The 23,260-nt window shown below is 43.7% G+C and overlaps 1 pseudogene; it reads right to left on the bottom strand.

Annotated features, from left to right (window-relative positions):
• Positions 1 to 12,982: 12,982 nt before the first annotated feature.
• On the bottom strand, positions 12,983 to 13,100 carry LOC124607844 (annotated as a pseudogene).
• Between the last annotated feature and the right edge of the window lie 10,160 nt (positions 13,101 to 23,260).

Below are 23,260 nucleotides of genomic sequence, written 5' to 3'. Positions count from 1 at the left end.
TCTATCGCAGTCGGGCTACATTTGATGCCGACGGTACTGTACGGGACGTGCCGATCAAAAACATCAACGGGCCCAACTTCCAGCGCTGCTGTGTTCCATCATTTTACTAGGTCACCTCAAAAATCGGTGCACGTGAAAGCAGGATAAACTGACCAAGCATACGATGAATTCTGAAGGCTGCAAAGTGGAAAGTGTACATTCCAAGATGGTTGCACGCTATGAACGAGGACGATCCGGATCGAAGGATGGAGTACTTCGCTAGGACGAACGGTTTCAGGGATGGCTATCTGGTCAGACGAGACGCAGTTCAAAGTGAACGGTACTGTAAACCGCCACAACAGGGTGTGCTGGGCTCCTGAAAATCCTCACGCTCACGTGGACACACTTGTTAATGTGCCGGGCGTTGGTGTGTGGTGTGGTCTGTCGTCGTGAAGTTTGACTGACTCATGCTTCTGATGAGGAGTAACTTGGTAAAGTCAACACCCTCAGGGATCAGTTTCAGAAAGTTTCTTGTGTTGCTAGGATAAGGCGTTAGAGCACTCTCCTGCAAGATGTGTAGGACAGCGTGGGTCGCCACACCGCGTCTGCGAGGTGAGTCACGCACTTGCTGCACTTGAAACTCCTCGCATGCTCCACAGTTTGTACGGGCTCTGTTTGCTCGCCTTCACGTACGTCGCCCATTCATGACATACAACAAATCCTTCATCGAGAAGCCGTGAAACAGTTTTTATTATTATTCAGTGTTACTGGTTATCTGGAATTTAGCCTGTCCGATGGTACACACGGGATACAATGGTGAATGGGAAGCCCTGAGTTGTCCAGGATCTTTTTAGGGCCATGTAACAAAGTTTACTGATATCTAAGAAAATTAGTATAGCTTCTAAACAGATCTCGATCGCACACATAGCTGGGTGTCGATCTTACTGCTTAGCCCCCTCTCTAGCACGACGTTTAGTCTCACTGCAGATCAACAGAGCTACGCAAGCATTGGTCCTCAGGTGACACTGCACGGCTATTGGAGGATATTAATCTCGGTGCTTCTGCTACTTAGTTAGGCTCTTACCGCAAATAAGCTGCGCCGTTTGGCAGCTGCTCTGCGCACGTCAGAAGGAGATACACGAGCAAAGCGTTTAGTAACCTTCCTTTTCCAGAATGAGATTTTCACTCTGCAGCGGAGTGTGCGCTGATATGAAACTTCCTGGCAGATTAAAACTGTGTGCCCGACCGAGACTCGAACTCGGGACCTTTGCCTTTCGCGGGCAAGTGCTCTACCGAGTTCGAGTCTCGGTCGGGCACACAGTTTTAATCTGCCAGGAAGTTTCATATCAGCGCACACTCCGCTGCAGAGTGAAAATCTCATTCTGGAAACATCCCCCAGGCTGTGGCTAAGCCATGTCTCCGCTATATCCTTTCTTTCAGGAGTGCTAGTTCTGCATGGTTCGCAGAAGAGCTTCTGTAAAGTTTGGAAGGTAGGAGACGAGATACTGGCAGAAGTAAAGCTGTGAGTACCGGGCGTGAGTCGTGCTTCGGTAGCTCAGATGGTAGAGCACTTGCCCGCGAAAGGCAAAGGTCCCGAGTTCGAGTCTCGGTCGGGCACACAGTTTTAATCTGCCAGGAAGTTTCATATCAGCGCACACTCCGCTGCAGAGTGAAAATCTCATTCTGGAAACATCCCCCAGGCTGTGGCTAAGCCATGTCTCCGCTATATCCTTTCTTTCAGGAGTGCTAGTTCTGCATGGTTCGCAGAAGAGCTTCTGTAAAGTTTGGAAGGTAGGAGACGAGATACTGGCAGAAGTAAAGCTGTGAGTACCGGGCGTGAGTCGTGCTTCGGTAGCTCAGATGGTAGAGCACTTGCCCGCGAAAGGCAAAGGTCCCGAGTTCGAGTCTCGGTCGGGCACACAGTTTTAATCTGCCAGGAAGTTTCATATCAGCGCACACTCCGCTGCAGAGTGAAAATCTCATTCTGGAAACATCCCCCAGGCTGTGGCTAAGCCATGTCTCCGCTATATCCTTTCTTTCAGGAGTGCTAGTTCTGCATGGTTCGCAGAAGAGCTTCTGTAAAGTTTGGAAGGTAGGAGACGAGATACTGGCAGAAGTAAAGCTGTGAGTACCGGGCGTGAGTCGTGCTTCGGTAGCTCAGATGGTAGAGCACTTGCCCGCGAAAGGCAAAGGTCCCGAGTTCGAGTCTCGGTCGGGCACACAGTTTTAATCTGCCAGGAAGTTTCATATCAGCGCACACTCCGCTGCAGAGTGAAAATCTCATTCTGGAAACATCCCCCAGGCTGTGGCTAAGCCATGTCTCCGCTATATCCTTTCTTTCAGGAGTGCTAGTTCTGCATGGTTCGCAGAAGAGCTTCTGTAAAGTTTGGAAGGTAGGAGACGAGATACTGGCAGAAGTAAAGCTGTGAGTACCGGGCGTGAGTCGTGCTTCGGTAGCTCAGATGGTAGAGCACTTGCCCGCGAAAGGCAAAGGTCCCGAGTTCGAGTCTCGGTCGGGCACACAGTTTTAATCTGCCAGGAAGTTTCATATCAGCGCACACTCCGCTGCAGAGTGAAAATCTCATTCTGGAAACATCCCCCAGGCTGTGGCTAAGCCATGTCTCCGCTATATCCTTTCTTTCAGGAGTGCTAGTTCTGCATGGTTCGCAGAAGAGCTTCTGTAAAGTTTGGAAGGTAGGAGACGAGATACTGGCAGAAGTAAAGCTGTGAGTACCGGGCGTGAGTCGTGCTTCGGTAGCTCAGATGGTAGAGCACTTGCCCGCGAAAGGCAAAGGTCCCGAGTTCGAGTCTCGGTCGGGCACACAGTTTTAATCTGCCAGGAAGTTTCATATCAGCGCACACTCCGCTGCAGAGTGAAAATCTCATTCTGGAAACATCCCCCAGGCTGTGGCTAAGCCATGTCTCCGCTATATCCTTTCTTTCAGGAGTGCTAGTTCTGCATGGTTCGCAGAAGAGCTTCTGTAAAGTTTGGAAGGTAGGAGACGAGATACTGGCAGAAGTAAAGCTGTGAGTACCGGGCGTGAGTCGTGCTTCGGTAGCTCAGATGGTAGAGCACTTGCCCGCGAAAGGCAAAGGTCCCGAGTTCGAGTCTCGGTCGGGCACACAGTTTTAATCTGCCAGGAAGTTTCATATCAGCGCACACTCCGCTGCAGAGTGAAAATCTCATTCTGGAAACATCCCCCAGGCTGTGGCTAAGCCATGTCTCCGCTATATCCTTTCTTTCAGGAGTGCTAGTTCTGCATGGTTCGCAGAAGAGCTTCTGTAAAGTTTGGAAGGTAGGAGACGAGATACTGGCAGAAGTAAAGCTGTGAGTACCGGGCGTGAGTCGTGCTTCGGTAGCTCAGATGGTAGAGCACTTGCCCGCGAAAGGCAAAGGTCCCGAGTTCGAGTCTCGGTCGGGCACACAGTTTTAATCTGCCAGGAAGTTTCATATCAGCGCACACTCCGCTGCAGAGTGAAAATCTCATTCTGGAAACATCCCCCAGGCTGTGGCTAAGCCATGTCTCCGCTATATCCTTTCTTTCAGGAGTGCTAGTTCTGCATGGTTCGCAGAAGAGCTTCTGTAAAGTTTGGAAGGTAGGAGACGAGATACTGGCAGAAGTAAAGCTGTGAGTACCGGGCGTGAGTCGTGCTTCGGTAGCTCAGATGGTAGAGCACTTGCCCGCGAAAGGCAAAGGTCCCGAGTTCGAGTCTCGGTCGGGCACACAGTTTTAATCTGCCAGGAAGTTTCATATCAGCGCACACTCCGCTGCAGAGTGAAAATCTCATTCTGGAAACATCCCCCAGGCTGTGGCTAAGCCATGTCTCCGCTATATCCTTTCTTTCAGGAGTGCTAGTTCTGCATGGTTCGCAGAAGAGCTTCTGTAAAGTTTGGAAGGTAGGAGACGAGATACTGGCAGAAGTAAAGCTGTGAGTACCGGGCGTGAGTCGTGCTTCGGTAGCTCAGATGGTAGAGCACTTGCCCGCGAAAGGCAAAGGTCCCGAGTTCGAGTCTCGGTCGGGCACACAGTTTTAATCTGCCAGGAAGTTTCATATCAGCGCACACTCCGCTGCAGAGTGAAAATCTCATTCTGGAAACATCCCCCAGGCTGTGGCTAAGCCATGTCTCCGCTATATCCTTTCTTTCAGGAGTGCTAGTTCTGCATGGTTCGCAGAAGAGCTTCTGTAAAGTTTGGAAGGTAGGAGACGAGATACTGGCAGAAGTAAAGCTGTGAGTACCGGGCGTGAGTCGTGCTTCGGTAGCTCAGATGGTAGAGCACTTGCCCGCGAAAGGCAAAGGTCCCGAGTTCGAGTCTCGGTCGGGCACACAGTTTTAATCTGCCAGGAAGTTTCAACCTTCCTTTTGCTCTCGTCCACCTGTAGGTGAAGACGCGCACGTATGAGAGGGCGATTGATTTGGCAGCGAGACAAAACGCGGTCTCGCACTCAGCTGCGGGCGAGCCGAGTGCAGGAACCGCCGCCGCCGCCGCCGCCGCCGCCGCCGCCCCAGTTGCCTGCCTATCGGCTCGCTAGCTCAGCGCTCCTACCGTTACCAGCGGAACATACGGCGCCCGCCTCGCGTAAGCTGCGAGAATGGAGGCGTGCGCACGCCGGTTGCACCGCAACTTTTCTCTAACGATTCTAAAGAAAATGTTCGGTAACCAAAAGAAGTAGCTTCTCACACATCTCATAGCCTCATTCGTCAGCTAAATGGTGAACTGCTTATCATTTCGTTAACGGTCATATTTACTGTGATATTTCTGTATTTAGTGAGGTAGTGTGCGAAATTCAAATAAATCTGGGGCGCTTTAAGTTTGCGTTTGGTGCATGTTACATCACTTATTGCTGCGTACAAGATGGAGTTCACACACTTCAGTTTTCTTTTAACTTGACATGAGATCTATTTCTATCGCCAATCCCGAGGAAATGGATCGTACGTAGCGCATTCACTTCCGATTGAGTGTGCAAACGATGCAGTGGAAGTGGTATTCTTAACATCCTTCATGTATCATTGATGGTTTGACATACAAAGACGCCGGCCTATTATGGCCGACCGGTTCTAGGCCCTTCAGTCCGGAATCGCGCTGCTGCTACGGTCACAGGTTCGAATCCTGCTTCGGGCATGGATGTGTGTGATGTCCTTAGGTTAGTTAGGTTTAAGTAGTTCTAAGTCTGGGAAACTGACGACCTCAGATGTCAGAAGTCCCATAGAGCTCAGAGACATTTGAACATACAAAGACGAATTTTCGGCAAATGGCGCCATATTTTTCCACATAGCCACTATGTAAAACTTTCTTATCTACTGCAATATATGAGTGACTACGTCTTTTTTGAATGAAATTACGTAATTCTTTAAAGGGCAATCGATAGCTGGTGAAATGAGAATTAGGAAGGACTTAAATATAGCGGTCGCAGGTTCGAATCCTGCCTCGGGCATGGATGTGTGTGATGTCCTTAGGTTAGTTAGGTTTCAGTAGTTCTAAGTTCTAGGGGACTGATGACCACAGCAGTTGAGTCCCATAGTGCTAAGAGCCATTTGAACCGACCTAAATATAGGAGTTTCGGGAAAAGAAGCTCTTTTTTAACATTGCAACAACAGAAACAAAAAAATTCTAAAGCACAAGAGAAAAAAAAATCATACCTCCCTCTGTTGCAATTTCAGCGTAGTCCTGTATCCATTGAGTTTTTAATAATAAACGGTTGACTTGGTGAATGATTTGTCGTACTGTCATAACCTGTTAATACGATCGCCTGTAGACTTGCTACCAGTAGCTCAAGCTTTCTGCGAGATAGGCATTTGTGTGAAGGCTTAAGGGTACTAGTACGTGAATAAGTGTCGAAACATCGGATTTTTTAGATCTTTGGTTTTAAAAATTTTTAGCAGTTTTCTTAGCAAGAAAAAGTTTACTGCCAGGGAATTGAACTGAAGAACGTCCCAGAATTACAGGAATTTAAGTGGCTGCACGCTCTGCTATGTTTCAGTGCTTGCGCAGTGTCAAGGTTTAAGGTTATGAAATCGATAGCAGATCCTGCTGGACAAAATATACAAACAGCTTTCATTGCCACTGACCGCAAGGACTCTCTGAAACAGAGAAATCAGTGTCGGAAGCCATCAAAGAAGTAGGAGTAAGAATACATAGTTTGAAAGAGAAGAGGGAGGAATAACAACGCTAGAAACAAGACGAATATGATGGACTTTTATTCATTACTGTTAAGCAGGTTATAAAGGGTGTTTCAGAAGTGACGGTCAATAATTCACGCATGGAAATTACGGGCCAAAACAGCTAAAACTCTCCAATAAACATGGGTCCGTAGATCAACCGTTCCCTGGGTACCGCATTAATTCGAGCTGGAAACCAACTCTACACGCCGCTAAATACCGCGGTATTTACGTTGGTATCTCGAAGTTGGGGATCGACTACCTGTTTGTTTATGCGTGGATAGCTACTTACCTTTCCCCCTCTGTGTAGTGTGCCGTACCGGCCTCCCATGTATGGCAAAGCCAATGGCAGTGCCCTAGAGGCCGCACGATTGTAAGAAGCTTTATCTCTCCGCCGGCAGCCCAACAGGTGTACATTTAGCGGGTTACAACAGTGCCTTAGAGAAACCGGGAATTTCGCACACACGTACGATAAGGTCGACCCAGATCCATAACGCCCGATTCTGAGGAAACCGTGCTATGCATTGTACACGAAAGTCCGAGTACTTCAACAAGAAGGTTTCCTATTCAATAGCGTGTCCTGACTCATAGCAGTGTGTGGCGGCTTTTTCATCGGCAAGTTCTCTATCCATATCATCTCCAGCGAGTGCAAGCCCTCAACAACGCACACATCCCTCCTAGAGAGAATTTCTGCCCATGGGTGCAATGGCAGTGTACCGCTGAAGCCCCTGTTTTTAAGCAGTATTCTGTCTGCGGACGAGACTGGATTTACCCGTGACTGTATTTTTAACTACCATAACTGTCGCAGTCGGGTCGATATCAATCCTAATGCAAGGCGCGTATCACGACATCAGCAGCGTTAACCGTTGAACGTCTGGGCAGGACTGCTCGGAGACCGCATCATTGGACCACACTTCCCACTACGGAGACTAACCGGACAGCAGTACATGTTGTTTCTGCAGAATATACTTCCTGATGTACATGATGATGTCCCACTCAACTCATTTCAGAGACGAAGTTCAATGTTGCGTTCAGACAAACAGGCAACATTTCGAACACGTAAATTAACGTTTGGAGATGCCATGTGTTCCTAGACACTGATGAACAGCTACAGAAAATGTATCTCAACAACGGATAATTTGTGGACCATGTATATTGAAGCTTTTTAGCTACTTTTGGCCTGTACCTTCCATGTGTGAATTATTGACCATCACTTCTGAAACACTTTGTATAGAGAAACAAGTTTTAACTTAACCATGAAAGTTCACTTTTCTGATGTTCAGGTACACATTGGTTAAAAACTATTCAAGATAGGGGGCTGAAATGTTCTATACTGTCTTAAAACACAAAATCAAAAAGTGAACTATTTTTATAGCTTAAATTTGAAAATTAAAGACTTTTTAAAGAACCACTAAGAGATAATTACTGAAATGTACGATAATCATTAGGAAAAAAGTTTTTGGATCATAATTTATGTTAGCAACATCTTTTTAAAAGACAACTTTAAAAAATAACAGTGTAAAAAATTTCCAGAAAAAAATTCAATTTTCTACTTCGGTTTTATTTCGAGATACGTGTATCCATCTGTACACAAATAATTAACATACTTTCTTTCACTTACAATACAAAATACAATTAAGAAAGAAACGTGAGACCAAAAGTGGTTTATGCATCAGAATGTTCCCAAATGATCTGTTAAAAGATGGTAAGCGTTACCTGGGCTTGCAACTCTTATGCTTTGAGCTACACTATTTAGAAAACTGACAAATTTTTCACGGTCTGGCCTTCAGTCCACGAACCAGTCTCCTTTAGCTACACAACTACACCTCTCCTGCTGTGCAGTCTCGTCCGCGACGAAGCCCCACCACCAGGGTCGTATCTAGGTAGGCGCAACATGTGCAGCTGCACAGGGCGGCAAAGTTTTGGGGGCGGCGAAAACTTGTCGTAGAAAACTTTTGTTTAGTTATAATTTGAATGTTCATTGCATGAGCATTCAGGCGTTCAGTGACAAATATTCGTACGTTTTATTAAACTCGTATTTCACTACTGGTCTAGCTGTATAACGTCTTCCACTCCACGGCATCGCCGCGTCCCTGTCAAACAGTGGGTGGGCGCGCGAGCGAGTGTGCGAAACGTGGCGGCAGAAACAGAGAAAGATTGACGAAATTGATGCGTGCAAATGTATTTTTGTGCGACATACGGCACTGTCATTATGAAAATGTGATGAAAAAGGTGGCAACAATGAAGAAAACTGAAGCAAGTGTATATCAAACAGAAGTTTTCTTTGTTTATAAATAAAAACGCAGTTGCACGATATAGCAACAGATGAATACTGTAGAGTGCAATACAGTTCAATTAAAATAACAATATGCTTCCACAAACCAATGCTGCCATTGAAGTACAATTTGTAGTACAAATACGCCGCTTCTGCAGGATCGACAGGCCCGAAGAAGACTCATCAACCTCGAGCGAGAACAGACAAGGCGCTTTCCACCACACTATGGCCCCTGCATATTTGTCTACTGAAAATCGCTTTCCAAGGATCTTCCAACGTGGTTCATTTGGGGAAAGGGATCATAAGACAGGTTTGTAATTTAAACTCTTCGTCACCTGTCAGCACATGAGGGACGGGCAGATTTATGCCCGGCAAAAATTTCAGAGAGAGGACAGACTTTTCTCGTATGAATTCGCGGAAAAATGCACAGTTTTCAACTCTTGTGCTGTCAGAGTGTCTGCCTTGGCTGCCCACGTCGATAACCACGCAGCTGTAATCGCGAACAATAACTGCAAGCAGGACAGATGAAAACAAGCTTCTGTAACAAAAATAACTTGAACCACTGTTTTCTAGAAACTTCATTCTAACATGCTGCTAGTGCAGTTAGGAAACTTCCACCGTTCCGCCAATCCCACCTCAATTTTCTCCCAGATTTCCTCTGCCGGTTGAGGTGGTTGAAAAATGGTTTAAATGGCTCTGAGCACTATGGGACTTAACATATGGGGTCATCAGTCCCCTAGAACTTAAAACTACTTAAACATAACTAACCTAAGGACATCACACACATCCACGCCCGAGGCAGGATTCGAACCTGCGACCGTAGCGGTCACGCGGTTCCAGACTGAAGCGCCTAGAACCGCACGGCCACACAGGCCGGCTGTGGTTGAAAACGTTGCACTGTTCTTGGCTATTTGACTAAGATGGAGACAGTCGTCTTGGCCGGTATGGTGTGGATCACCAGTGGCCAAATATCTGGAACGAAATGTACAATTTGTTAGCGATAAATGCATCATGTGGAATAAAATAATTCGGGTGTGGCTTGTGCAAAATGGAAGAATCTAGGAGACTCCTACAACGAATACCTGGAATTCATAAAGGGGGGCACAATTTCGGCCAAGAAGTATTAGAATTGGCCACGGGCCGCTCATTCGGAGTTTCTTCCTATCATTCTGTCGCCACGTCATACATCATCAAACGTTGCAGAGCCAGAGGAACCATTTCCTGAAGATCAGAATTGAGACGAAGAAGCACAACTGAATCCGTAATGTCCGTTCATCTGACGAAAAAGCCGAAACGAAAAGAAGTAAATGAAGATACAGCTGCAATCACAAATTCTCTACACACCAGAGACAGTAATAGGAGAGGGGAGCGCGAGCATCCGCACGGCAACTTATTTTTGATTTATGCACACTCGTTCGAGGCATTACAAGCTCGAACACAAACTCATTTAAAAATGCAGCAGGCGCAGGTTTTAGAGAGACTGAACTCGCGACATTAGACGACGAATCACCGCCACATCTATCCCCCGCAGTCCTTGCATCAACCAGGTCAGTGGTGCCACAGTGTAATGCTTCTACTATAACCTAAAATAAAGTCAGCGTTGCAATTTTGGAACCAGGGGAATCTTCCAATGACTTTTAGGGCTAGAGAAATGTATGAGAAGGCAAGAATTTGTTTGAGTGTCGACGAAATTCCATAGCTCACACTTGCTTGTACACACTGTTTGTATTTTTCAGTTTATACTTTACTCACACAGTTCCACATTTCACGATTATTGCTAGTTTTGAAGATATGTATTGAGATCATCATCATCATCATCATTTAAGACTCATTATGCCTTTCAGCGTTCAGTCTGGAGCATAGCCCCCTTATAAAATTCCTCCATGATCCCCTATTCAGTGCTAACATTGGTGCCTCTTCTGATGTTAAATCTATTACTTCAAAATCATTCTTAACCGAATCCAGGCACCTTCCCCTTGGTCTACCCCGACTCCTCCTACCCTCTACTGCTGAACCCACGAGTCTCTTGGGTAACCTTGCTTCTCCCATGCGTGTAACATGACCCCACCATCTAAGCCTGTTCGCACTGACTGCTACATCTATAGAGTTCATTCCCAATTTTTCTTTGATTTCCTCATTGTGGACACCCTCCTGCCATTGTTCCCATCTACTAGTACCTGCAATCATCCTAGCTACTTTCATATCCGTAACCTCAACCTTGTTGATAAGGTAACCTGAATCCACCCAGCTTTCGTTCCCATACAACAAAGTTGGTCGAAAGATTGAACGGTGCACAGGTAACTTAGTCTTGGTACTGACTTCCTTCTTGCAGAAGAGAGTAGATCGTAGCTGAATGGTAATACAAAGTAATATCTCCTAGTACAAGAATATATTTAGTCAACACTCCAGAAAGTTTGCACCAAACATTTAACTTCTCATTTGCATTAATCCTCCTGCGATTACTTGTGTAGAGTGAAAATGGCTTGTCTGTTGTAACCACACATGTTCCATAGTTCCTGTTGGGTATAACTCCAACTGCAAAGGTGCGATAACTAATAATGTCTCTTTCATTGTAGGACTCTAATCCTTCAAGAGGTTTATCAGTACCTCTCACTATAGCAATTGTTAACCATGCATTGCCACTAACTACTTCTATTGTAGTACAAAAAAATTGAATCTTGCAACCAACAAAAGTAATAGGTCCTTGTAGTAATCCTTGTTGTCCAGTTTCATTTGGAGTAATTGAAAACGTATCAACACTCTTGTACACTGGGATTCTACTCCTTCTTCTATACGAACTCCTCCTGTACGGCATGGCTGTGTGTATCGTGCGGCTGCCTCGAGTCGAATGAGCCTGCAGCTGCCTCAGAAGCGGATGCTGGTACTGATAAGAACTGGACGCGGCAGGAAGTAGCGCGCTGATAATCCAACATGGCAGCCGCTTCCTGCATTTTTCCAGTGGATCGTGCTTAGTTAAAACTATAGCGCGATCCGACGCGGCCCCCACCAACTTCCCCTCCAGCGCCTCGTGTACCTCCCCGACGTCGTTATGTAGCTGCAGCGGTTAAGTCAACACAGCCATGCATGGGGAGGTACACGAGGCGCTGGAGGGGAAGTTGGTGGGGGCCGCTTCGGATCGCGCTATAGTTTTAACTAAGCGCGATCCACTGGAAAAATGCAGGAAGCGGCTGCCATGTTGGATTATCAGCGCGCTACTTCCTGCCGCGCCCAGTTCTTATCAGTACCAGCATTCGCTTCTGAGGCAGCTGCAGGCTCATTCGACTCATATGATCCATAAATAATATGAACAACAGTGGAGACAGGTTGCAGCCTTGTCTTACCCCTGAAACTACTCTGAACCATGAACTGAGTTTACCGTCAACTCTAACTGCTGCCTGACTATCCATGTAAAGACCTTTAATTGCTTGCAAAAGTTTGCCTCCTATTCCATAATCTCGTAGAACAGACAACAACTTCCTCCTAGGAACCCGGTCATATGCCTTTTCTAGATCTATAAAGCATAGATACAATTCCCTGTTCCACTCGTAACACTTCTCCATTATTTGCCGTAGGCTAAAGATCTGGTCCTGACAACCTCTAAGAGGCCTAAACCCACACTGATTTTCATCCAATTTGTCCTCAACTAATAATACTCGCACTTTCCTTTCAACAATACCTGAGAAGATTTTACCCACAACGCTGATTAAAGAGATACCTGTGTAGTTGTTACAATCTTTTCTGTTTCCATGTTTAAAGATTGGTGTGATTACTGCTTTTGTCCAGTGTGATGGAACCTGTCCCACCTCCCAGGCCATTTCAATTATCCTGTGTAGCCATTTAAGACCTGACATTCCACTGTATTTGATGAATTCCGACTTAATTTCATCCACCCCAGCTGCTTTATTGCACTGCAATCTATTGACCGTTTTCTCCACTTCCTCAAATGTGATCCTATTTCCATCATCATTCCTATCCCATTCTACCTCGAAATCTGAAACATGTATTGAGAGTAAATAATAAAATATAGAAAATGGTTTCTACCATAAATAACTTTCTATCATATATAATGTTCCATCAAACAGCGACAGAAGAATCAATTAACACCATAAATAATGTGCTTACAAATTGACGAATCTTTTCACTGAACCTATGGGATTTCCCTAGTTCGTTTTAATTTTTGGAGATATTCGATTAAATGAGCTTCTGTAACGTTTCCGATTGTTCGCGAGACGTCGTACTCAACCAACATTTCATGTGGTTCTCAACTTAAAATTATAGTATTAACAGGTCATATAACCAAAGTACAGTGGACTCCCGATTATCCGGCCTCGCGGCTATCCAACCTACTTACTTAATATCACAATTAGCACTTCGCCTTCAGGCCACACGCGGCCCATCGGGACCGTCCGATCACCGTGTCAGCCTCAGCTGAGGATGCGGATAGGAGAGGCGTGGGGTCAGCACACATCTCTCCCAGTTGTTACGATGGTTTTCTTTGACTGAAGCCGCTACTATGCGGTCGGGTAGCTCTCCAATCGGCATCACGAGGCCGAGTGCTCCCCGAAAAATGGCAACAGCGCATGGCGGCCCGGATGGTCGCCCATCCAAGTGCCGGCCACGCCCGACAGCGCTTAACTTCGGTGATCTGACGGGAACCGGTGTATCCACTGAGGCAAGGCTGTTGCCCAGTATCACGATAATGCTTCGTAATAAAATGACGATTTGTTTATTGTACATACTGTGCTTGTCCATAGCTTTAGAAAGCAGGCGCTGGCTACAATGCTGCATGGCCTTACAGTAAGTTTTGTATATCTTTGATGCTTCTAACATAACTGGAGCCACAATTATAATACTGAATAACTAATGAGACCCACTCTTCAACAAACGGTTCTTAGAAGCGCTCACTAACAACAATGAACACACGTGGAGACCAGCCGTCTTGGCAGCCCTGTGTTCTTTGTTTCTTCAGTTCCACATCACAAGCCCAATGTCCGTGCATTGTTAAACTGTTATTTTGTGCGATCATTTGTGTTTTGATTAATGAGTACGAAATGTGTACTGATTATGGAACTCAGAAAATTTTAATAAACTTGGGATTTGGTGTAAAAAGGATGTTTTTAATGGTAATGCTGGGGCCGGAAGAGAAAATTTATAAAACTTTCGGCCTGTCCGGATTTTTTTTTTTTTTATTGTCTAGCTTGACCTTCTGCCTCATTAGGTTGGATAGTGGGGAGCCTACTGTCTGTTCAGTTTCTAACATTCTACATCGTAGTTTTTTTCTGTAGTTCATCGTAGCGGTACGGATGGACGATCTGGGTTAAGTGGTGCTGCATATCCAGAGAAAGCTGCAGAAAAAGACAGAAGGACAATAAACTGTTACAGAAAATACCGTAACTGTACTCATATTTTAGGGGTGAATGTGAGAGTGAACCTGTGGCTCTGAACCATTGGCTGAAGATGCGGTTCAGAACAGTAACAATGAACAGTGTAGCTCTGTAAGCGCAGACGAAATTGAAGTTCTCAAAGGTAAACAGAATGCAGAAGTTCTAACTTTCGGAGTTCCAGAAGGATGTCAAGAATCTACACACTCGATGGCAGTGGGTTTTTCTGTTCCCAGGCCCATTTTATTGGGAAAACAATGCCCAGACACTGGATTATTTGGATAAAATGGTATTAATCGAAACAAAAGTGCTGAATTTTCGTCCTCAAGGAGATACGCCAACGATCTCAGCGATTTCGCAGCAAAAAATTGTTTCAGAAAATTTTGGTGAATGGGAAAGTTTTCAGCCGAGGAAAACTTGTATGTTCTCCTGGCCAAGGATCGCCGTTGTGCGCATGCTGTGGACCACTCGGCGGCGCACCTCAGTTTGCAACATCGTGTTTCAGCGATGGAGCCGTGCTGGAGCGCGAGTACCCCAACATGGAAGAAAGTTGTGCCTCTCCCACAGGGTGCTTCCTTAACTTGAAAAACAGAGGAAACGAGGTGAACTGAACTGGCAGACGGTTGCTCACCCAGCACGAACATGAAGTTATACTTATTGGGGAAATGTGCTAGAAAGAGTTGTTTCTGCTTCTAGGGTATAGCATTTTGTGAAGACAAAGCTGTGTTTGGCTCTGTGAAAAATGGAAATTTCATTATGTGTTAGGATTTAATTGTGTAGTGTGATTCTTTTTTGTCTGACTTTGTTACAAGGTATGATAAACGACGAAAAGGAGTTATTTCATATTTGTTACCAGGAACTTACGATTATTTAATACGTATGTCTTATGTGGAGGTCAATGACTCAAAAACTTTTAAATATTTTTCAGTCATAGTAGATTCTACACTAGCTATACTCCACAGTAACCAGTTATATACAATAATCAGGTACATAAATGAAGATGGGCTCACAGTTGAAAGATTCCTGTGTTTTATGAAAATGCAGATCACATTGTAGAGAAGCTTTCTGAAGCAGTTTTGAATTCTTTACAACTACACGGACTGAAATTTGACAACTGTAGAGGTCAGTCATATGACAACGGAGCCAATACTTCTGGTGGACATTTAGACTTGCAAGCAAGGCTCAAGGACCGAAACTCTCTAACTTTAATTATTCGCTGAATCTAGTTGGCTCACGGGCTGCACAATACTGCACATCAAAGCTGTAATACAGTTTTTTCAGTTGTATTAAGTTTTATATAGGCTGATGGAACATCTTGGAAACATATTTTGATTCTGCGCCTATGGCACTGAATCACTGTCTACAATACGAAGGTGTGCACGTGATAATGCTTCTAAGAGTCTGAATGCAAATTAGAAAGCTGCGTTTTCAGCATTAAGAACAATTTCAGGAAATGAGAGTGCTGCAGTTAGATGCGGAGCCGAAGGTCTTTAAGTTAAGTACTGCTGCGACAGCCTTCATGACATCAGGACATTCTGCAACAGTTTGGTAAGGCAGTGAAAAATTGCAAAGTGAAGTTGTAGACATTCCTACTTCCGTTGAATTGCTTTTCGCTGAGCTTCAGACATCTTTTCAATTTACAAGGCTTCAGCTGAAAAGAAACTTACAGAGCTCAGGAATTCAGCATCAGTTCCATCTATTTCAGGTGCTGAGAATCAAAAACGGAAACATCAAATTAAATAGAACAAATATTCTTTGATGAATCAAGTGACTCAGAGGATGAACACAAATGTCCTGAAGAAGATACGTTGTCAGATTGCGTTGAGATCTGGAGCAGAATGGAAAACGTCATATTCTGCGGTTATACAAACAATCCAAGATAAGTTACAGAAGAGAGTTACTGTCTACAGAGAATTTTCATTTGTCTCAAATACCAGTGAACTGGAAGCTGTTCGAATTTATGATGCTGCAGAGAAACCTAGAACCATTTTTAATTCTGACCCAGAAAGCAACTTTGGTGAAGAATGTATACATTTTAAAAGCTATCTGTTTTCTATGAATAAAGAATATGGTGACATGTTTTCCTCTCTGACATGTTTTCCTCTCTTCCATTTCCCTCTGGAATGTCAGTTTAGAAAAAATAATGTCTATCCAAATGTGTACGCAGCGCTCAAGATTTACAACTGTACCCCAACGAGAAACTGTTCAGCTGAAAGGTCCTTTCCAGTTTTAAAACGGATTTAGAACTACCTACGGACAACAGAAAGTTAAGACTGACTGGTCAATCTTGTAGAACTAGCCAAAGAATCAGGCATGACAGTCTCGATTTTCGGGAAGTGATAATCAATTCGTAAATGCAAAAGAGAGAAGGAAGTCATTTCTCTAATATTTTGGAAAATATCAGGTAAATTATATTGTATCATGTATTTATTTTTATTTATTTATTTACACGTCAAGCTCCGTAGGACCAAATTGAGGAGCAAATCTCCAAGGTCATGGAACGTGTCAGTAAATGAACTTACAACACAAAAATAATAACAGATAAAAATAAATGTTCATGAGCCTGAAAAAAGTCAGTCCACAAGTTTGAGTAAACGCTATCAGCATTACAATAAGCATCAGCTTAATTTTTCAAGGAACTCCTCGACGGAATAGAAGGAGTGACCCATGAAGAATCTCTTCAGTTTTGATTTGACAGCGCGTGGATTACTGCTAAGATTTTTTAATTCGAGTGGCAGCTTATTGACAATGGATGCAGCAGTATACTGCACACCTTTTTGCACAAGAGTTAAGGAAGTCCGATCCAAATGTAGGTTTGATTTACGCCGAGTATTAACCGAGTGAAAGCTGCTTATTCTTGGGAATAAACTAATATTGGTAACAAGAAACAACAATAAGGAATATACATACTGAAAGGCCAATGTCAAAATACCCAGACTCGTGAACAGAGGTCGACAAGAGGTTCGTGAACTCACACTACTTATTGCCCGAACCGCCCGTTTCTGAGCCAAAAATATCCTTGTAGAATGGGAAGAGTTACCCCAAAATATAATACCATACGACATAAGCGAATGAAAATAAGCAAAGTAGATTAATTTTCGTGTCGAAGTATCACTCACTTTTGATACCGTTAGAATAGTAAAAATGGCAGTATTAAGTCTTTGAACAAGATCCTGAACGTGGGCTTTCCACGATAGCTTACTATCTGAACACCTAGAAATTTGAACTGTTCAGTTTCACTAATCATATGCCCGTTCCGTGAAATTAAAACGTCAGGTTTTGTTGAACTGTGTGACAGAAACTGAGTCTTACTGTTATTTAACGTTAGTTTATTTTCTACAAGCCATGAACTGAGGTCATATACTGCGCTATTTGAAACCGAGCCAATGTTGCACACAACATCCTTTACTACCAAGCTAGTGTCATCAGCAAACAGAAATATTTTAGAGTTACCCATAATACTAGAGGGCATATCATTTATATAAATAAGGAACAGGAGCGGCCCCAACGGTGATCCCTGGGGCACCCCCCACTTGACAGTACCCCACTCAGATCCCATATCACAGCCGTTATCAACATTGTGAATAACGACCTTTTGCTGCCTGTTGCTAAAGTAAGAGGTGAACCAATTGTGAGCTACTCCCCATATTCCGTAATGGTCCAACTTCTGGAGCAATATTTTGTGATCAACACAGTCAAATGCCTTAGTTAAATAAAAAAAATACGCCAAGCGTTCGAAACTTTTTGTTTAGCCCATCCAGTACCTCACAAAGAAAAGAGAATATAGCATTTTCATTTGTTAAACGACTTCTAAAGCCGATCTGTAGATTTGATAGCAAATCGTATGTTATATATAATGATCAATTATCCTTACATAGACAGCCTTTTCAATAACTTTTGCAAACACTGATGGCAAGAAATAGGTCTAAAATTATCTACGTTATCCCTTTCTCCCTTTTTATAAAGCGGATTTACTACTGAGTACTTTAATCGCTCAGGAAACTGACCATTCCTAAACGAAAAATTACAAATATGGCTTAACACAGAGCAGCACAATACTTTAATATTCTGCTAGACACTCCATCATAACCATGAGAGTCCTTAGTCTTCAGTGATTTAATTATTGACTCAATTTCCCTCTTGTCTGTACCACAGAGGAATATTTCAGATATCAATCTCAGAAAGGCATTTGCTAAGAAAGTTATATGATTTCCTGTAGAAACTAAATTTTTATATAATTCACCAGCAATGCTCAGAAAATGATTGTTAAATATTGTACATATATCTGATTTATCAGTAACAAAAGTATTTTTACAGCAAACTGACTTTATATCGTCGACCTTGTGCTGCTGACCAAACACGTCCTTCACAAATGACCATATGGTTTTAATTTTATCCTGTGAATTAGCTATTCTATTTGCAAACCACATACTCTTTGCCTTCGTAGTAATACTTTCAAGCACCTTACAATAATGTTTGTAATGGGCTACTGCAGCTTGGTTGTGACTACTTCTAAGATTTTGATATAATTCCTGCTTTGTTCTACATGATATCCTTATCCCACTTGTCAGCTACCCAGGCTGCCTATTACTGCTAGTACCCCGTTTAGAATGTTCCAATGGCAAGCAACCCTCAAAGAGCATGAGAAATGTATTATGGAAGGCATTGTATTTATCATCTATGTTATCGGCACTTTAAACATCCTGCCACTCTTGTTCCTTAACAAGTTTTAAAAAGCTCTCTATTGCTGTTGAATTAACTTTCCTACATAGTTCGTAATTAAATATGACATTGGTTTGAGTAGAAAAGCCTTTCAGTGTTAAAATTTTGCATCATGGTCTGAAAGGCCACTCACTCTTTTACTAACAGAATGCCCATCTAGTAATGAAGAATGAACAAAAATATTGTCTATGACTGTGCTACTGTTCCCCCGCACCCTAGTTGTAGAAACACAGTTTGCATCGGATCATATGAATTTAGGAGATCTACTAACATCCTTTTTCTTGCACAATCATATACAAAATTAATATTGAAGTCACCACATATAACTACTTTCTGGTACTTCCTACAAAGTGAATCAAAACCCTCTCTAGCTCGAGCAAAAACGCCCTGAAGTCGGAGTTAGGGGACCTATAAACAACAACAATTAGAAGTTTAGTTTCCCTAAATTCAACTAACGCTGCACAACTTTCAAATAACTGTTCAGTGCAGCGTCGTGATACGGACTCAAATGGAAAACCGTTTTTTACGTACAAAGCCACTCCCCCACCCCGCAAGGAACTCCTTGAGAAACAGCCAGCTAATCTGTAGCCTGGTAAAGGAAGCCTCTGAATTATCAAATTATTTAAGCGGTGCTCTGATATACCAATAATTTCAGAGTCAACATCTATTAGCAGTTCACTAACTTTATCTCTGATACCTCTTATATTTTGATGAAATATGGTAATTCCTTCTCTACTTGGAAACAATACATCCTCTAAAGGTGAGCCCTTAGCTAGAGCCTTTAAGCAGGTATACCTGTCAGCTGACTTCAATCTAAAAAAGGTGCAGCTACAACACCAACTACTACAGGAATTTTTCCTTGAGTGACACCACCACCACCACCCGCCACACTGTCACCTATAAGCTTAGCCAGCCTCCCCTTCCCATATCTATTGATGTGCAGCCCATGCCTAGTGAAACCCCATCTACTGATAGACTCAACTGGCACCACTGAGGCGTGATCCATGCCCTCCGCCATTAGTGCCCTCCCCAGCCCCACGTTAACGTGCCTAACAGCCGCATTAAGGTGAGGCCGGTCATGACGCTGAAACAGTTGCACGAAATGCACATTAGTGCCACCAGTTTGAGTAGCTATCTTAACCAAGTCACCACTGACATCATATTCCCCGTCCCTACCGAGATTGTTCCCTGCTCCACCCACTATCAATACCTGATTTTCCTCCGTAAAATTCTTACATAACTCCCCTATGCTTTCAGTCACCTGAGCCAACCCTGCTCTAGGCTTCACAGTGCTGGTGACCTGGTACTCACTCCCCAACACTTCCTGCAACTGCTGGCCCACACATCTACCGTGGGAATTACCTAGTAGCGGACTAACCTAGGCCTCCTAATTGTACTTGGGACCGACTAAATTTCACATTTAAGGGCAATAATTTCGGTATAGGGTATTAAACGGTAACGATTTTCCGTGTATTCCTACCATATATTGTGCCCACGTTTGAAGCTTCTGTGGTAAGTTTTTAGTAAAAGGGGCTATTGAAATGTAGTAGTTATTTTATTATTTTCGAATACTTAACTTGGACATTCACTTTGTGTTATATGTTATTTAAACACTACAGTAAAGTTTAGAAATGAAGTTAATAATTATGTAGCTCTGTTGTTGGTAGCGCAGAAATCAATATCAAAGCTGACGTTTAGGAATGGGGGCATGAAATAAATTACTGTAGAGGGGGGTCACACACACTAAATACTGCCCTGGGCACCGCCACCAAAGTCCCATCCCCTGTGCTGGGCAGCTGGTATCCGCGTCATACTTGCTGCAGGCATTCTGCGTGTGAGTGCGTCCCCTGCGGGCCACCATCACAGTAACTCTTCCCCCCCCCCCCCCCCCCTCTCCGCCGCCACCAACGTACTCCACAGACTTCAACAGCTCCACTAAACTACTAAAAGCATCGGCAATCCGGTCACCCAGTCACAGTTGAATGTTACGTATCTAACGTTTTCCGGTGACAAAAAAATTATTTTCAGTATTTTATACAGTTACTGACCGATTTTAAAAATTAAAAGTGCCGTGAGGATGTATAACCATTAGGAGGGATATTAAGTTCAAGTTCAACATAATAATTCAAGTATTAAAGTGAGCAACTGTGATGCGCAAATTACCCATAATGTGTTTATCCAGTATTTGAGTTTGAGGGCACGTAGCAACTTGTAACAAACTCTACACATAACTTCAAACACTTTCGAAACTCGTTCTCATTGACGGCCAGCAAAATGATGAAAGCAAAATAGTTTATCGCCTAAATTTTCTTTGTTCGTGCATTAAATCATCAGTACTAGGCATGATGTTTTAATTTATCACTGCTCTACTATCAACTCTATTGGGATCACATGTTGTGGACAATATTTACATAGACCACTGAATGTACCTGCAAAATTATATCACTGTACCACTCATAGTTGAGGAGAAACGACGTCATAAACATTAAGGTACGTGAAAAACGAGCTTTTCTTAAAATGGGGAGGAAATTGCTTGAACTATACATGCTTAACGTGAAATATTTAATTTACTAACCCATTTCCGAAATAATCGGAAGTTTGAAGCTCTTTTTGCGTGGGAGTTCGACAACACGCGGGAATTCGGCATAACACGGAAACTCTCCTCCTGTAAGTTCCGTTTCTGCCAAAGGCAACGAAAAAGAAAGGAATGCAAAGGAAATGAACACCGGTTAACGAGGTACGGAAATTCACGTCAATGGAGTGTCACACAACGGGTGTAATACTCCAAGAGACCGAGGAATTAATAACCAGAAAACTCATGATTGTGAAATTAATGAACCTTTAATTTCGGACAATTCGAAATGTTGTTCTTTTATGGCCAATATTCCTGTGGTACTTTCTATTTCCTTCGGATTCCAATGCAAATGAGGACTGTTACTGCAAGTCGTGACTATTCTCACTCCAATTAGCGTTCGCCCTTGAGGGTGATAACATTTCTTAGTTTGCCCTGCCTTCTCTCTCGGCACCACAAGGGTAGGCGAGCAGGGCGGGCGTCGGAGTGAGAAGTGGGCGCCAGGAAACCTGCGGCACTGCGTCCTGTCTGACAAAGGGTGTGTGTCACGTGTCGTGTCGTTTCTGGGGCGCGGCTGTTCCCGCAGGATGGGAATACTGTGTCCACCAGGGTCAGCTTGGGAGTGAAGGTGATGGGTCACTCTTTCTCTAGCCGGAGCCTGGCTGGCTGGCTGATAAGTTTGTGATCTCTCACTCTGACCGGTGTTTTCCCATACGAGCTGCAGGGAGACTTCTCTTGGATCCGCCAGGAAGCGGCGCATTATGAAAGCTCTGTTAGCTGCAGTGGGAGGTGTTCGGAAATACTTTCAAAGTCCTTGCAGTAAAATTGCAACATCATACATGAAGCTTTAAATTATCACTTCTTTACCGCTAATTCTATCCGGAATATATTTTGCAGACCGTGTCCACATATGCCACTGAAAATAGCTATAAAATTTCCTCATTCTACGACTCATAGCTTAGGAGAAAAACTAGCTTTGGAGAAAAATGTAAATAGTCCTCAATAGGCCGGCCAGAGTGCCCGAGCGGTTCTAGGCGCTTCCGTCTGGAACCGCACGACCGTTAAGGTCGCAGGTTCGAATCCTGCCTCGGGCATGGATGTGTGTGATGTCCTTAGGTTAGTTGCGTTTAAGTAGTTCTAAGTTCTAGCGGACTCATGACCTCAGATGTTGGGTCCCATAGTGCTCAGAGGTGTGGGATGCGTCACCAATAGCCTCTCCCACACAAATGTCAACCTCTCCGGCACGTGGTATCCCCTGCTACGCTAACGAGGCTCTGGCGACCGAGTTTCTCCCGGGATAAGGAGAACCCTCTACTAAGCCAACGACCTTCTAGAGGGCGGATGAGCTGGTAGAGCAAGGGCACCCTCTTGTCCTTGGAGTGAGAAATCACTCCTAAAGACGGAAGAATCACCAAGGGTGGTCAACGGCATAGGATACCGAAGGCAACGGGAAACCACAGCATTAAAGATCCAATGGATATCCCCAGGAAAACTCATCATGGCAGGGTTCAATGTCAAATTATCCGGAGTTTCAACTCCCCCACTCGGATCTCCGGGGGGGGAGAGCCTTGAACAATGCCACAAGTAAATACAAAAATAATGCAACAATAGCAACTTGGAATGTAAGATCATTATACCAACCAGGCAAAGTAAATAATGTTATACAAGAAATGAAACGCCTAAAAATTAACATTTTGGGTGTAAGTGAAACAAGATGGCCTGACTCAGGAGAAATGACCATTGACAACATGAAAGTATATTACTCGGGAAATTCTGATAGCCAGCACAGGAATGGGGTAGGAATAATTTTAGATAAGTATGCTAGTAAATCTGTCAAAAGCATTTTACCAATCTCAGATAGAGTAATCAGTCTACATTTACAAACGAAACAAACAAATATTAATTTAATCCAAATCTATGCTCCAACAGCCGACAAAGACCAAGAAGAAATAGGAAAATTTTATGAAGAATTAACACAAGCAATAGGAACCTCAAAAAGCAGAGACATTATTATCATCATGGGAGATTTTAATGCCAAAATAGGTGAAGGAAGTGAAGGTGATCTTATTGGACCTTTTGGTTTAGGACCAAGAAATGAAAGAGGAGATTTGCTGTCACAATTTTGCCAGGAAAACAATCTGTCTATTACAAACACATTTTTTAAACTCCCT

This window comes from Schistocerca americana, chromosome 3, assembly GCF_021461395.2.
Source record: "Schistocerca americana isolate TAMUIC-IGC-003095 chromosome 3, iqSchAmer2.1, whole genome shotgun sequence".
In the NCBI taxonomy this organism is placed as follows: Eukaryota; Metazoa; Arthropoda; class Insecta; order Orthoptera; family Acrididae; genus Schistocerca; species Schistocerca americana.
This window is presented reverse-complemented; position numbering and strand designations above follow the sequence as displayed.